Source organism: Triticum dicoccoides, chromosome 7B, assembly GCF_002162155.2.
Source record: "Triticum dicoccoides isolate Atlit2015 ecotype Zavitan chromosome 7B, WEW_v2.0, whole genome shotgun sequence".
Lineage (NCBI taxonomy): Eukaryota > Viridiplantae > Streptophyta > Magnoliopsida > Poales > Poaceae > Triticum > Triticum dicoccoides.
The window spans coordinates 126435135-126447340 of record NC_041393.1 but is presented as its reverse complement, the minus strand read 5'-3'; positions in this window follow the sequence as shown (position 1 = coordinate 126447340).

The window sequence follows — 12206 nt, the reverse complement described above, 5'->3', positions numbered from 1 at the left end:
CCCGATCGATCGAGTCGGTTGGGCGTGGATGAACAGGACCCCGTGGAGGGCTAGATGAACAGGACCTCATGGAGGGAAGGTTGAACAGTAGCTGGTGGAGGGCTGGTTGAATAGTAGCCGGTGGAGGGCTGGATGAACACTAGCCCGTGGAGGGGGCTGGTTGAACAGTAGCCGGTGGAGGAGCATGCGGTGGAGGCTGGATGAACAGAAGCCCGTGGATGAACAGTCGCAGTTGGAGGCTGGAGGAGGTCGACGGTGGAAATCAGCAGTATCCCGTGGAGTCCCGTTTTGCGGTACGCCACACCCCTCCCAATGAACAGGACCCCTGTTTCGACCGTAGTGCTCCAACACAAGTCTGTTTCCTCCGTTTTGCGGTACGCCACACCCCTCCCGATCAACAGGACCCCGTTTCGACCGTAGGAGGTCCAACAGAATTCCGTTTCCTCCATTTTGCGGTACGCCATACCCCTCCCAATGAACAGGATCCCGTTCCGACTGTGGCCAATCGAACACAAGGCCGTTTCCTCTGTTCTGCAGTACGCCAGGCCTCGTTTACATCAGTTGTTCCATCCAAGCCGGTTGGCTCCCGATGAACACGACGACACATTCCATCCTGACCCAGCCGGTTGGCTCCCCATGAACACGACGACGATGCAGTTTCTCCGTTCCGACCCAGCCATGTACACGAGCCCTGGTCGTACGTATGCGCGAGTAGGCGTTTGAGACCCTGCCTGTATGTACGTTGGCCATATTTACTTTCTTGCACCCTGGCCGTTGTACGTACGTGTACATGTGTCAGGACCCCGACTCAATGCCACATCGATCTAGCATGTAACACCTCATATCACTTTGCGGCCTCACGCACGGTATTCCCACGGGTGTCGCCTTACCTTTATCCGGGACCGTTTGCGCCTTTTGGCACACATATATGACAGTGTCGCTAGCATCCATATGATAAGGAGCCCGGGCTGACATGGCTAGTCGTAAACCCAAAGTGGCACAAACTTACAGGGACAGGCATCCATGACCCAGCATCGAACGTGTCGGTCATCAGCGAGTGAATCCAGGCTGTAGCACTGGGCTAGCAGGACTCCGGTGAACCGGGCTGTAGCGGGCTAACAGGACTCCGGTATTCATCGCGTGACATTTCCCCGAAGGGACAGACATAGGAACGAAGAAGGACACATGCCGGCCAGCCTAAGTGTTCCGGAGCAGTAGCAAGCTACCATGGCTCGGTGGAAACACTAGGAGACATTTCCCGGTAAGAGAGGCTACTAAAGATAAACAACTAGATAGTCAGATCCCACACATACCAAGCATTTCAATAACATACACACAATATGCTCGATATGTGCAATACAACATGGCATCACAAAATGACTCTACGACTCAAGTAGTTTATTCAATAGGCTCCGAGGAGCGAGATATTACAATCATGGGTCTCATGACCCAACAATCAGAGCATACAAGTCAAAGCACAAGCAGAAGCTTAACATATCTGAGTACAGACAACTATAAATGAAAAAGGCTGAGAAGCCTGACTATCTACCAGATCCTGCCGTGGGCACAAGATCGTAGCTGAGGTAACAAGCTAAACGTCGAAGTCCACACGGTACTACTATGCGAGACTGAAGTCTCTCTGCAAAACATAAAATAGGCAAACGTGAGTACAAATGTACCCAGCAAGACTTACATCAGATCTATCTACATATGCATCATTATCAACAAAGGGGGTGGTGGAGTTTAACTGCAGCAAGCCAGCTTTGACTCGGTGGCTATCCTGAACTACGACTGCAAGTAACTCTTTTGAGGTGGCGCACACGAGTCCACATATTCACCATATCAATACACCACTATGGATCCGCTCCCGTCTCCCTACGAGAACGCCAACCATAGCACTCACGCTTATCTTGCGTATTTTAGAGTATCCACTTTCACTTGTCTATGAACTGTACAAGGTGTCCAAGTTTCCATATCCGAGGAATCCGGCTATTCGAGTAGATAATGATAACCCTGCAGGGGTGTACTTCTTCACACACGCTTTCGCCACTTATCGCCCTGCACACGTCATGTACCTCGGCAACCTTTAAGCGGAAGCCGGGCGAGGGAGTCGGCCACGACCTGACTAACCGAACAAGTCTCTAGTCCAGGTTTATCGCCTATTCGGGTTCCATCCGCAAGGAGATCCGGCCGGGGTGTCGCTTACGGCCCCAAACGATGTGTGCAGGGTTCCCAAGCCCACCTCGACGGGTGGATATATGCTTGTTACACCGTGCCACTGTGCCTAGTCTGTCCCAAGCCCACCTGTACCGGGTGCCACTTGGTAGACTACTAACACTACCTACAAACACCAGAAACTAGTTGCAACTCCTGGACAGAGATCATGTTGATTAATAAGTCGAGAGGGGTCCAGTTACCAGAACCCAGTGTGTGGTAGTAACTGGTCATGGATCACAGACACAGAACTCAGTTCCTGAAGACGGCTGCAATGAGACAACCCACCATGTACTCCTACATGGCCTCTCACCGCTACCTTTACCAAATCGTGTTCACACACTTAGCTCACACACAGTAGGACATGTTCACACGCCTCTGATTCATCCCCGATGAATCAGACCTGACTCAACTCTAAGCAGTAGCAAGCATGACAAACAAGCATGAATGAGTAGGCACAACAGGGCTCAAACAACTCCTACTCATGCTAGTGGGTTTCATCTATTTATTGTGGCAATGACAGGTCATGCAAAGGATAAAGGGGTTCAGCTACCGCAGCAAGTAAAAAATATGTCGTTGTTGTCCTAATGCAGTAAAAGAGAGCAGGGGCGAGAGAGTAGGATTGTATCGGGATGAACAAGGGGGTTTTGCTTGCCTGGCACTTCTGAAGATAATATAGCTCTTCATCGGTGTCATCGATCACATCGCCGGTACACGTCTATCGAGAGGGGACAAACACCGGCAACAGAGAAAGAACACAATCAATGCAATGCAACAATATGATGCATGAGTGTGACATGGCAATATGCTGTGGTTTGAGCTAATGCAGCTAGCAACAAAGTTAAATGAAGTTGGTTTGGACCCTAAGTTCAAAACCAAACTCCATATGTAAGACATAAAGGGCAAATGAAAAGATGAATGGAAAAAGGGCGAATAAAAAGATGAATTTTTGTGAAGTGGGGGAGAGGAAAATGAGAGGCAAATGGCAAATAATGTAAATTGCGAGGAGACGAGATTTGTGATTAGGAACCTGGTTGATGTTGAAGATCCTCCCCGGCAACGACGCCAAAAATTCCTTTTGATGTTTGCTAGAACTACATCAGTATTTCCCCCAAGAGGAAGGGATGATGCAGTATAGCGACGGTAGGTATTTCCCTCAATGATGATACCAAGGTTATCGAACTAGTAGGAGATGCTCCTCACACCACGTAAACAACATCTGCACACAAATAACAAATACTCACAACCCGACATGTTAAAGGGGTTGTCAATCCCTTTCGGGTATGGCGCCTCAAGATAGGCAAATAACGTGAGGTAAAAGTAGTAGATAGGATAAATAGATCGTGGAACAAATAAATTTCATCAAGTTATTTTTGTATTTTTGGTTTAATAGATCTTAAAATAAATGCAAAGGAAAATAGACCGCAAAGGCAAATATGATGAAAAGAGACCCGGGGGCCGTAGGTTTCACTAGTGGCTTCTCTCGAGAAAAATAGCAAATGTTGGGAAAACAATTACTGTTGGGCAATTGATAGAACTTCAAATAATCATGATGATATCCAGGCAATGAACATTATACATGCATCACGTCCAAGATTAGTAGACCGACTCCTGCCTGCATCTACTACTGTTACTCCACACATCGACCGCTATCCAGCATGCATCTAGTGTATTAAGTTCATGGAGAAACAGAGTAATGCAATAAGAACGATGACATGAAGTAGACAAGATCTATCTATGTAGAGATAGACCCCATCGTTTTATCCATAGTAGCAATGATACATACGTGTCAGTTCCCCTTCTGTCACTGGGATCAAGCACCGTAAGATCGAACCCACTACAAAGCACCTCTTCCCATTGCAAGATAAATAGATCAAGTTGGCCAAACAAAACCCAAATATCTGAGAATAAATATGAGGCTATAAGCAATCATGCATATAAGAGATCAAAGAAGACTCAAATAACTTTCATGGGTAAAAACATAGATCTGATCATAAACTCAAAGTTCATCGGATCCCAACAAACACACCGCAAAAAGGCTTATACCATATGGATCTCCAAGAGATCATTGTATTGATAATCAAGAGAGAGAGAGAGAGGAAGCCATCTAGATACTAACTACGGACCCTTAGGTCTACAAAGAAGTACTCACACATCATCAGAGAGGCACCAATGGAAGTGGTGAACCCCTCCGTGATGGTGTCTAGATTGGACCTGGTGGTTCTGGACTTTGTGGTGGTTGGAATTGATTTTGTCGACTCCCCTGGGCCTCCTGGCGCACCCTGGTGGGTGCTGCCCTCCTCGAGGCACCCCCAGGTGCAGTCTTGGCCCACTGGATGTCTTCTGGCCCAAAAAAATCCTCAAAAAGTTTCGCTGCGTTTGGACTCCGTTTGATATTGATTTCCTGTGATGTAAAAGACATGTAGAAAAAACAACTGGCACTGGGCACTATGTCAATAGGTTAGTACCAAAAATGATATAAAATGACAATAAAATGATTGTAAAAGATCCAAGAATGATAATATAACAACATGGAACAATCAAAAATTGTAGATACGTTGAAGACGTATCACTTTGCTACCTCTTTTCTTCTTCCCGGATGTTGCGATCAGATAATGGACCCCAGGAGCTAGAGGATCCCGAGCTTGGCTACTATGTGGAGATCTACGACCAGGAGTAGTCCGGAGGTCCCAGGCAGGAGGCCTCGCATTTTGATCTAGTGTCGTTGTTTTGCTTAGCCTTCTTAAGGCAAAACTTGTCTAACTATGTCTGTACTTAGATAATATAAGCTTTGAGGACTTATGTATTTTGGGTCCCCGTGGCCCTGGCTTGTAATATAATGTTTTATGTTTATCCTTTGTGTCATAGAGTTGTGTTTCCGATATTGACGTGAGTCACTGTTCATGATCGTGAATGATGCGTGTACGATTAGGCACGATTATAAACGAGGACGTCAAAAATCTCCTAATCACGCTTGTCCCCTTTCAACACCTCTTTGTTGTTGCCATAAAGCCCACGAAGCCTGCTCCCAAGGTCCGTGATCCTTCAGCGTTGGCCGCTCGTTCCGTCTCCTTGTCGTCACCGCTCCACGGGTGAAGGATGCTAACAGGACGAGGCGGGGCAGCGCATGAGACAATGCACGTCGACATTGGGAAAAACACCATATGAAGGTGACCCCAGATGCCCGCAGCTCACACATCATGGACCCCCGAGGGGAACCACCTAGGTGTGGGGAGGCCACACAGATCAGATGGTGCCGAGTGTCCCAGGGGGCCAACGGTGGAAGGCCCCGGGTCGGGCTAGTGAAACAGCTCGGCAAGAGGCAAGCAATAATGCTGATAGGCCGATCTGGCCTTGCCCGGCAGGCGCGGGGCAGCGCATGAGATGGCGCACACCAACGCTGAAGAAACCGCAAGTTGTCCCCCCAGCTGCGCCCGCGACCCACATGTCATGGACCCTTGAGGCAAACTGGTTAGGTGCGAGGCAACCGCGTAGATCATACGATGCACAACATGCTTGGGAGCCACCTATGTAAGGCCAGCGCGGAGGGCACTCTCGCGCGGCGAGGCCTCCCGGAGGCGGGTACTCTAGCATCCTTTATAGCAGTAATGTCGACTAAACATATAGTCAGGTCTCCCGCCAAACACCTTGATACCGGCAAACTAACAAAAGCTAGATTAGACATGCATTTTCCCTGTGCATTTCGCCTGAGCTTGATGAAAACATTCATGTTTGCCTCTAGTCTGAATCTTTTACTTGACCGATGAAGACTCTCAATTTATTCCTCCATGTGCCAATATACAAAGCCTTCACTTAAACACATCTACACATGCCCATTTACCACCAATGGACACAACAAGCTTCAAGCATATAACCATCGAGTTTTTGTCCCCCCTCAGCAACACATCTTTTTCGATCGCGCCCCATTTCATTCCCATATTTTGAATTCAAGGGTTTCAGCAAACTACCTACATTAGTTCTTTTTGGACTAGGTTTAGAACTATCTTGAATAGTTTATATAGCCATAAATTCTATTTAATCAATGGTGCTTATCTTGAATATGTCCTTCTCAACATTGTTGATCATCGCCATTTGATGGCATCATCACATGGACTATTTGAAATCTCCCTTTTTGATGCATGACCATGAGTATCACCTACAAATATAGACATGCCAAACACATAGTATATGGGTCAAATCATAGAGTGCAATCACAATTTCTTGCCATGCCACGAAATCACTTGATCGCATGTGGTATGTCATTTACACTTGTGAGTTGACCATCTAAAATGAATTTTTCACACTTCATCTTGGTCAACATTTATCTTACTTCATGCTCTATGTTGATTTCTTGAAAGCCACAAAGGACTATTCACTTCACTTCTTTACTTCAATACTTGATCACCAATGACTTAATTATCTCATGTCCACATTGAGTTTCTCCATGAACACCATCTTGGTCATAACTTGTTATTCTTCATGCTTTACCACAGTCTTTTAGAGACATAATGAATCTATCACTTGAATTACTTGTTTTAAGACTTGACCAACCATGGGCCAACTCATGAGCTCACAATAACCTTATGTTGAAGCCATATTGAATTCTTCTCTTCAAACAATTCTTCCAAGATCTTGATCCTCATGACTTATTTGATAAGCCCAATCATGACTACCTTCAGGTTCCTCCAATGAACTTCATATTAGTCATTCCATGATCTTCACATGAATCTCATCTTCAACCTAATACATAGTTCACTCATTGAACTCCATCTTGATGCTTTGGATTTCTCTTCACTTGTTTCTTCTAGATCATAACATATTCATCTTGTAAATACAATGACCTTGATGCATATGTTAATTTTGATGCAATTCATCTAAAATCCATCCAATATTGTACATGCAACAATTATGTGACATTTATTTATATATAACTAAAACAAAACCGTCGTTCCATTAGAATTGCATTCACTGCAAAATCTCAATGCATATCTTTATCATGATGGCACTCATCCTCGTCCCCGTCCAATATTCTTCATGCATTACCCATGGAAAATACACCACAGTGAAACCACTAGTCCATAGGGATTATCTTCAATTACCAAAATCATACTTGGGGGCTACATGCAGTTCAATTTATTTATTCAAAAAAGTAATTACTAAACATTTGCCATGCACACTTGCAAGTTGAACTTTTCATCGTCACCCATCTAGTTTTGATAAATGGAGGGGGGGTGGACGAGGAAGAAGTTGATGATGAAGGAGATGAGGAGGAAAAAGGGGTGGCTGACCTATTGAGCTTGACAATGGCCTAGAGGCTAATCAATGGCTAGAAATGTAACACCAACACCAATCGGGTTAGAGGAAAAGCTAGATCAGGACGCATGCGAATACTTGGTGCTTCGGTGGGCAGCATTGCAATGAAGAAGAAATATGTGAGTGTGGTGCAAAGGACAGGAGGAAAAACGACGGAAACAGAGTTGGCCAAGCGGCACTACGTAGGTGGCTACAACGAGTGGAAGTGAGGAGGGGACGAGAAGGGCTACACAGACGAATGGTAACCACGACCGCGTGATTTTGGTTTGAGTTTAGTATAGATGAGTATTACCATTTGTTTATCTGACTTGATTTATCACATTTAAATTAAGGATCAAGTTTCGATCTAAAACACATATTACTAAAAATGTGACAAATTATTAAATGATAATAAAAAAATTGTGTCTTTGAATCAGATTTTACACACATAACTCACTGTGAGCCGCATTTAAGTGGTTCTTACACAATAGCTACACTTTTAACACCTCACATGCAACCCCAACACACATTTCTAATACATGTCTTATATGCACAATGTTGATCTAGATGATTATATGCTAGTCTCTGGCATGTCATATACATATTTGTGAGCCGCATTTAAGTGGTTCTTACACAATAGCTACTTTTACCACCTCACAGGCAACCCCAACAGACATTTCTAATACATGTCTTACATGCACAATGTTGATTTACATGATTACATGCTAGTCTCTGGCATGTCATATACATATTTATGGAACACGCTTCCCAGTTGGTCCACGACATGTTGAGCTGAGCACATTACCTCATGAGTAGGGCCATTAGAATAGTTCCAAATGACAAATGTCGTTCAAAGTAGAACTATGTTGCACAATCTGATTCAAAAGTGGCATAAAAGGATTGAAATGTGGTTCAACCAATCACCATGTCAGAAAAACCTTATTGAAAGTGAAATTTCCTCTAAATTATTGTGTGGTGGATGAGTGTTTCTTTAGTGTATGTGGTTGTGACTTGTGAGTGGCCAGGAGCTAGAAGGCAAGCTATATACGAAACCCACTTTAGGTAAACCCCTTACGGTTTAGCAATTCAAGTAAAACACTCTATGTGCTCCCTAAAGGACATGTACGATAGCTAGCTTTAGTGAGTACAGGGTACCGATTTCGGGGTTGAGAGGTTAGAGTTCAATTGCAACGAACCATACGACTTTAAGATCTAAAACAGACTTCACTCATTAATCTCTGATATCTACGAAAAAGGGCATGCCAGGCCAAAAGTACTTCCATCGTACCCCCTTGGTTCTAAGATATAGTGGCTATTATATTTATTTTTCAAAGTCAAACTTTATAAACTTCAATCATGTTTATAGAATATTTTTATCAGTGTGTGGTATACCAAATCAATACTAGTAGATTCATCATGAGAATATTTTATATATTTGGTATTGTAGATATAGATAAATTTCTCTGTAAATTTGTCAAGTTTGGAAAGCTTGACTTTGAAGAAACAAATTATTGCATTATAGAGAGTGTTCTTATATAATGGGACGGAGAGGGTGTATTATGATGAGACGGATGGGGTAGTATAAGGCTACTGTATCCATCACAAAATGCTTACCAATTCAATTTAAACACTCTGTGTGCTCCCTAAAAGATATGTATGGTAGCTAGCTAGCTAGCATTAATCTCTTACATCTACCAGGAAAAGGGGGCATATGCCAGCCCAAAAGTACTTCCAACATGAAGGCCAGTACGCTCGCCCACCACAAAATGCTGCCACCCACACACCGCGCCACGTCCGTGGGTGAACATTGTCACCGGCCACTGATGCCGCAGATGACAGCAAGACTCACGCAGCCCAGGGGAAAGGGAACTGAGACACCAGCAAAAGAGGATCGATCGGTACTCAAGTGAGTTCCACATCGGCAAGCAGCTGGCCGGGCAACGGTGCGTCAGGACTCCTTTGTCAACAAAAGAAGATTGATCAATACTGTACTTACGAAGGAGAAATTCCCTGGGATCGATGATGGTGTCCCTCTCTTCCTTTGGCATCTCTTATCTTGGAGTGAGCTGTGACTAGCTCGCGAGAGATGGGTCAGGAGAAAGTAACTGAGATGGGTAAATTCAATTCAATTGGCACTCGATCCTTTGGCGATGGAAGCGCTGGTTAGGTATGTGTTCTCATGCATCTAGACTTTTTGTAGAAAATGCATTGACGACTTCTTGACCAGTGTTGACGCTTTGCATTCTCCATGGAAGCGTCTGTCTAGCGAGGGCGCAGGTCTATGTTATTATCAGGTGATCGCCATCATGGCGACGCCATGTAAAAGAAACACGTCTCTGCTAGTTTTCTCCCTTCATTTCGCGTGTTTCCTCCTTTCGAGGAGATCCGTACTCGTGCACTACTCATGATCCATGAGTGGCCCTCGAGAGCTTTCTCATGTGACTCGGCTCATGATAACAGAATTTCAGCATTAGATGAGGAATAATTCTGGTCCCTGGGAAGTTGTCTCTTGCCCCGGTTCACTTAACCAAGAGAGAAACGCACTCATCTTTGCTCCCGTTTCTTGATTCACTTATAGTCGAAAAATATATGTTGCGTCTGGTTATTATTTTTTTGCTGGGATGTTGCGTCTGATTTGAAAATGTTAATCGTAAACCAATGCTAACCTAATGCAGTAGATTTATTGGAACCCTAAAAAGGTATAACAGATTGAAATATTCCTCTTTCGTCCTGTGCTCCGTAGAAAATCAATACTATCATCAATGTCCAAATTCCACGCAAAAGAAAATGACCGAAAAGCGATTGCGTCACCATGATCATCGTTTGAAGGGTACACAAATGAATAAGCATTGATTAGTGGAACCAAACTCTTGAGGGTGTGTTCAATATAGCCTAGATAGAGCAACGACACAGGCCATAAGCTCATAAGCCTAGCTACGGCGCAGAATAGTACTCCCAAGAGTGTTTAGATCACTAAACCGTAAATCCTAACCCCTAATGATCTAAACACTTTTATATTTCTCTACGGAGGAAGTATCGAATAGTGTTTTTATCTACGGTAAAGGAAGCACCATGCCACTGCCCCCCCCCCCCCCGGCCTGGGGCGTGACACCGTTTGTGCTGAGTAAGTAGGCAATTTTTTTGATTAATTAATCTAGGAAATAATCATGATCATGGCATTGACAAAATTACTAACATGCTGATTACGAACTAGACTAGCATGCACTATGCATATAGTTAGTGCCGTTAAGACAGAAATAAACAAGAGAGAGATAAACATGTTATACCCTCCTATAAGCCAGGCAGAGGCCGCCGCGGCGGCGGCAGTAGCAACATCCTCGGTGGCCTTCTTCTCAGCTTTGAGCTTCTCGGCGACGGCACGGTCGGATTCGTTGGCGGTGGACATGGTGACGAGGAAGACGATGCGGACGTAGGCGATGCAGCGGACGTGGACGAACGGTGGCGAGCAGTCACGTAGGAGACGCTCCCCAAAAACCTAGTTGCCCCTCTCCCATACAAGATCCAGAGAGGCAAGGTTTCAGAGGCCTGCTCCCCCGTCAATCGTGTACACGGTGAATGGGATGGGACCACCGGCGACAGCAGCAGCAAAAGGAATGATGGGCGTGAAGGCAGAGATGCGATCTGTTTTGCGTGACGGTTAGGGTTGGCAAACGCCTCACATATACAGGCGCAGCCACGTGGAGAGACGTGGGCTGGACCCACGTCCGAGTCAGTAACAGCCCACGATCTGATGCCTCAGATCGTGGCCTGGCTGTCGAAGACTCTCCGTTCCTGACCGGCAAATAAGCGCATATGTGTGAACTCGGTTCGCCTCATTCCCGTGGCACGGTGGCGGAGGAGCACGAGCGAACCACTTCTCTTCTCAAGCTCCAATAGCATGTGGAAGAGAATCCCTTATAAGAAGGTCCAACTCCTCTCCAACTAGGGGTACGGGACTAAACTTTCCACCACATCCATTGCCATATAACCATATGGGCCCTTGTAGATTTTATGAAATTGTTAGATGGGCCCTAGGCCTACCCTCATATTTCAACAGTGTGTTGGTCGTCTTTTTTTACTTTTTATTTTTCAAATAAGAAATATGTATACGCAAGCAAGAACCATGCGAAAAAAGCCGATAGAAATTAGAACAGAACTACTCCCCTCTATAGTCATGCATAAAGTGATCTAGAAGGTGTGCGGATTGCAGGTTATTTGCTTGGTGCACTTGATGTTGGGAAACGTAGTAAAAAACAAAATATTCGTGCCTACGATCACCCAAGATCAATATGAAGATGGATAACGGGTTCGGATCACGATCATTACCGTCATCGAGTTGTAGCGGAAGAAGAATGTGTTGATGTAGATCATACCTGGAGTCCCTCGAACCGTAGATGAACGATCCCTTGTACCGCCCACGAACAGTCCCTCGAACCGAAGACCGAAAGCACAACCTCTCTACTTGGTTGCAAGCATGCAGCCTTCATGACTGGCAGCGCTTTTCCATCCAGAGCTAATCATCGCCAGAGAATTAGAGGGAGGAGATTTGAACCACACTGGACTTCTAATTATGAGGACAAGAGGGTTAGCCACGCTCTTATTATTCAATTAGAACCAATTAGAACATGAACTAGAAGAACTAGAGGAGGCTCCAAAACTTATGTATTGAATAAAGCAAAAAAAACCTAGTATATATAGGT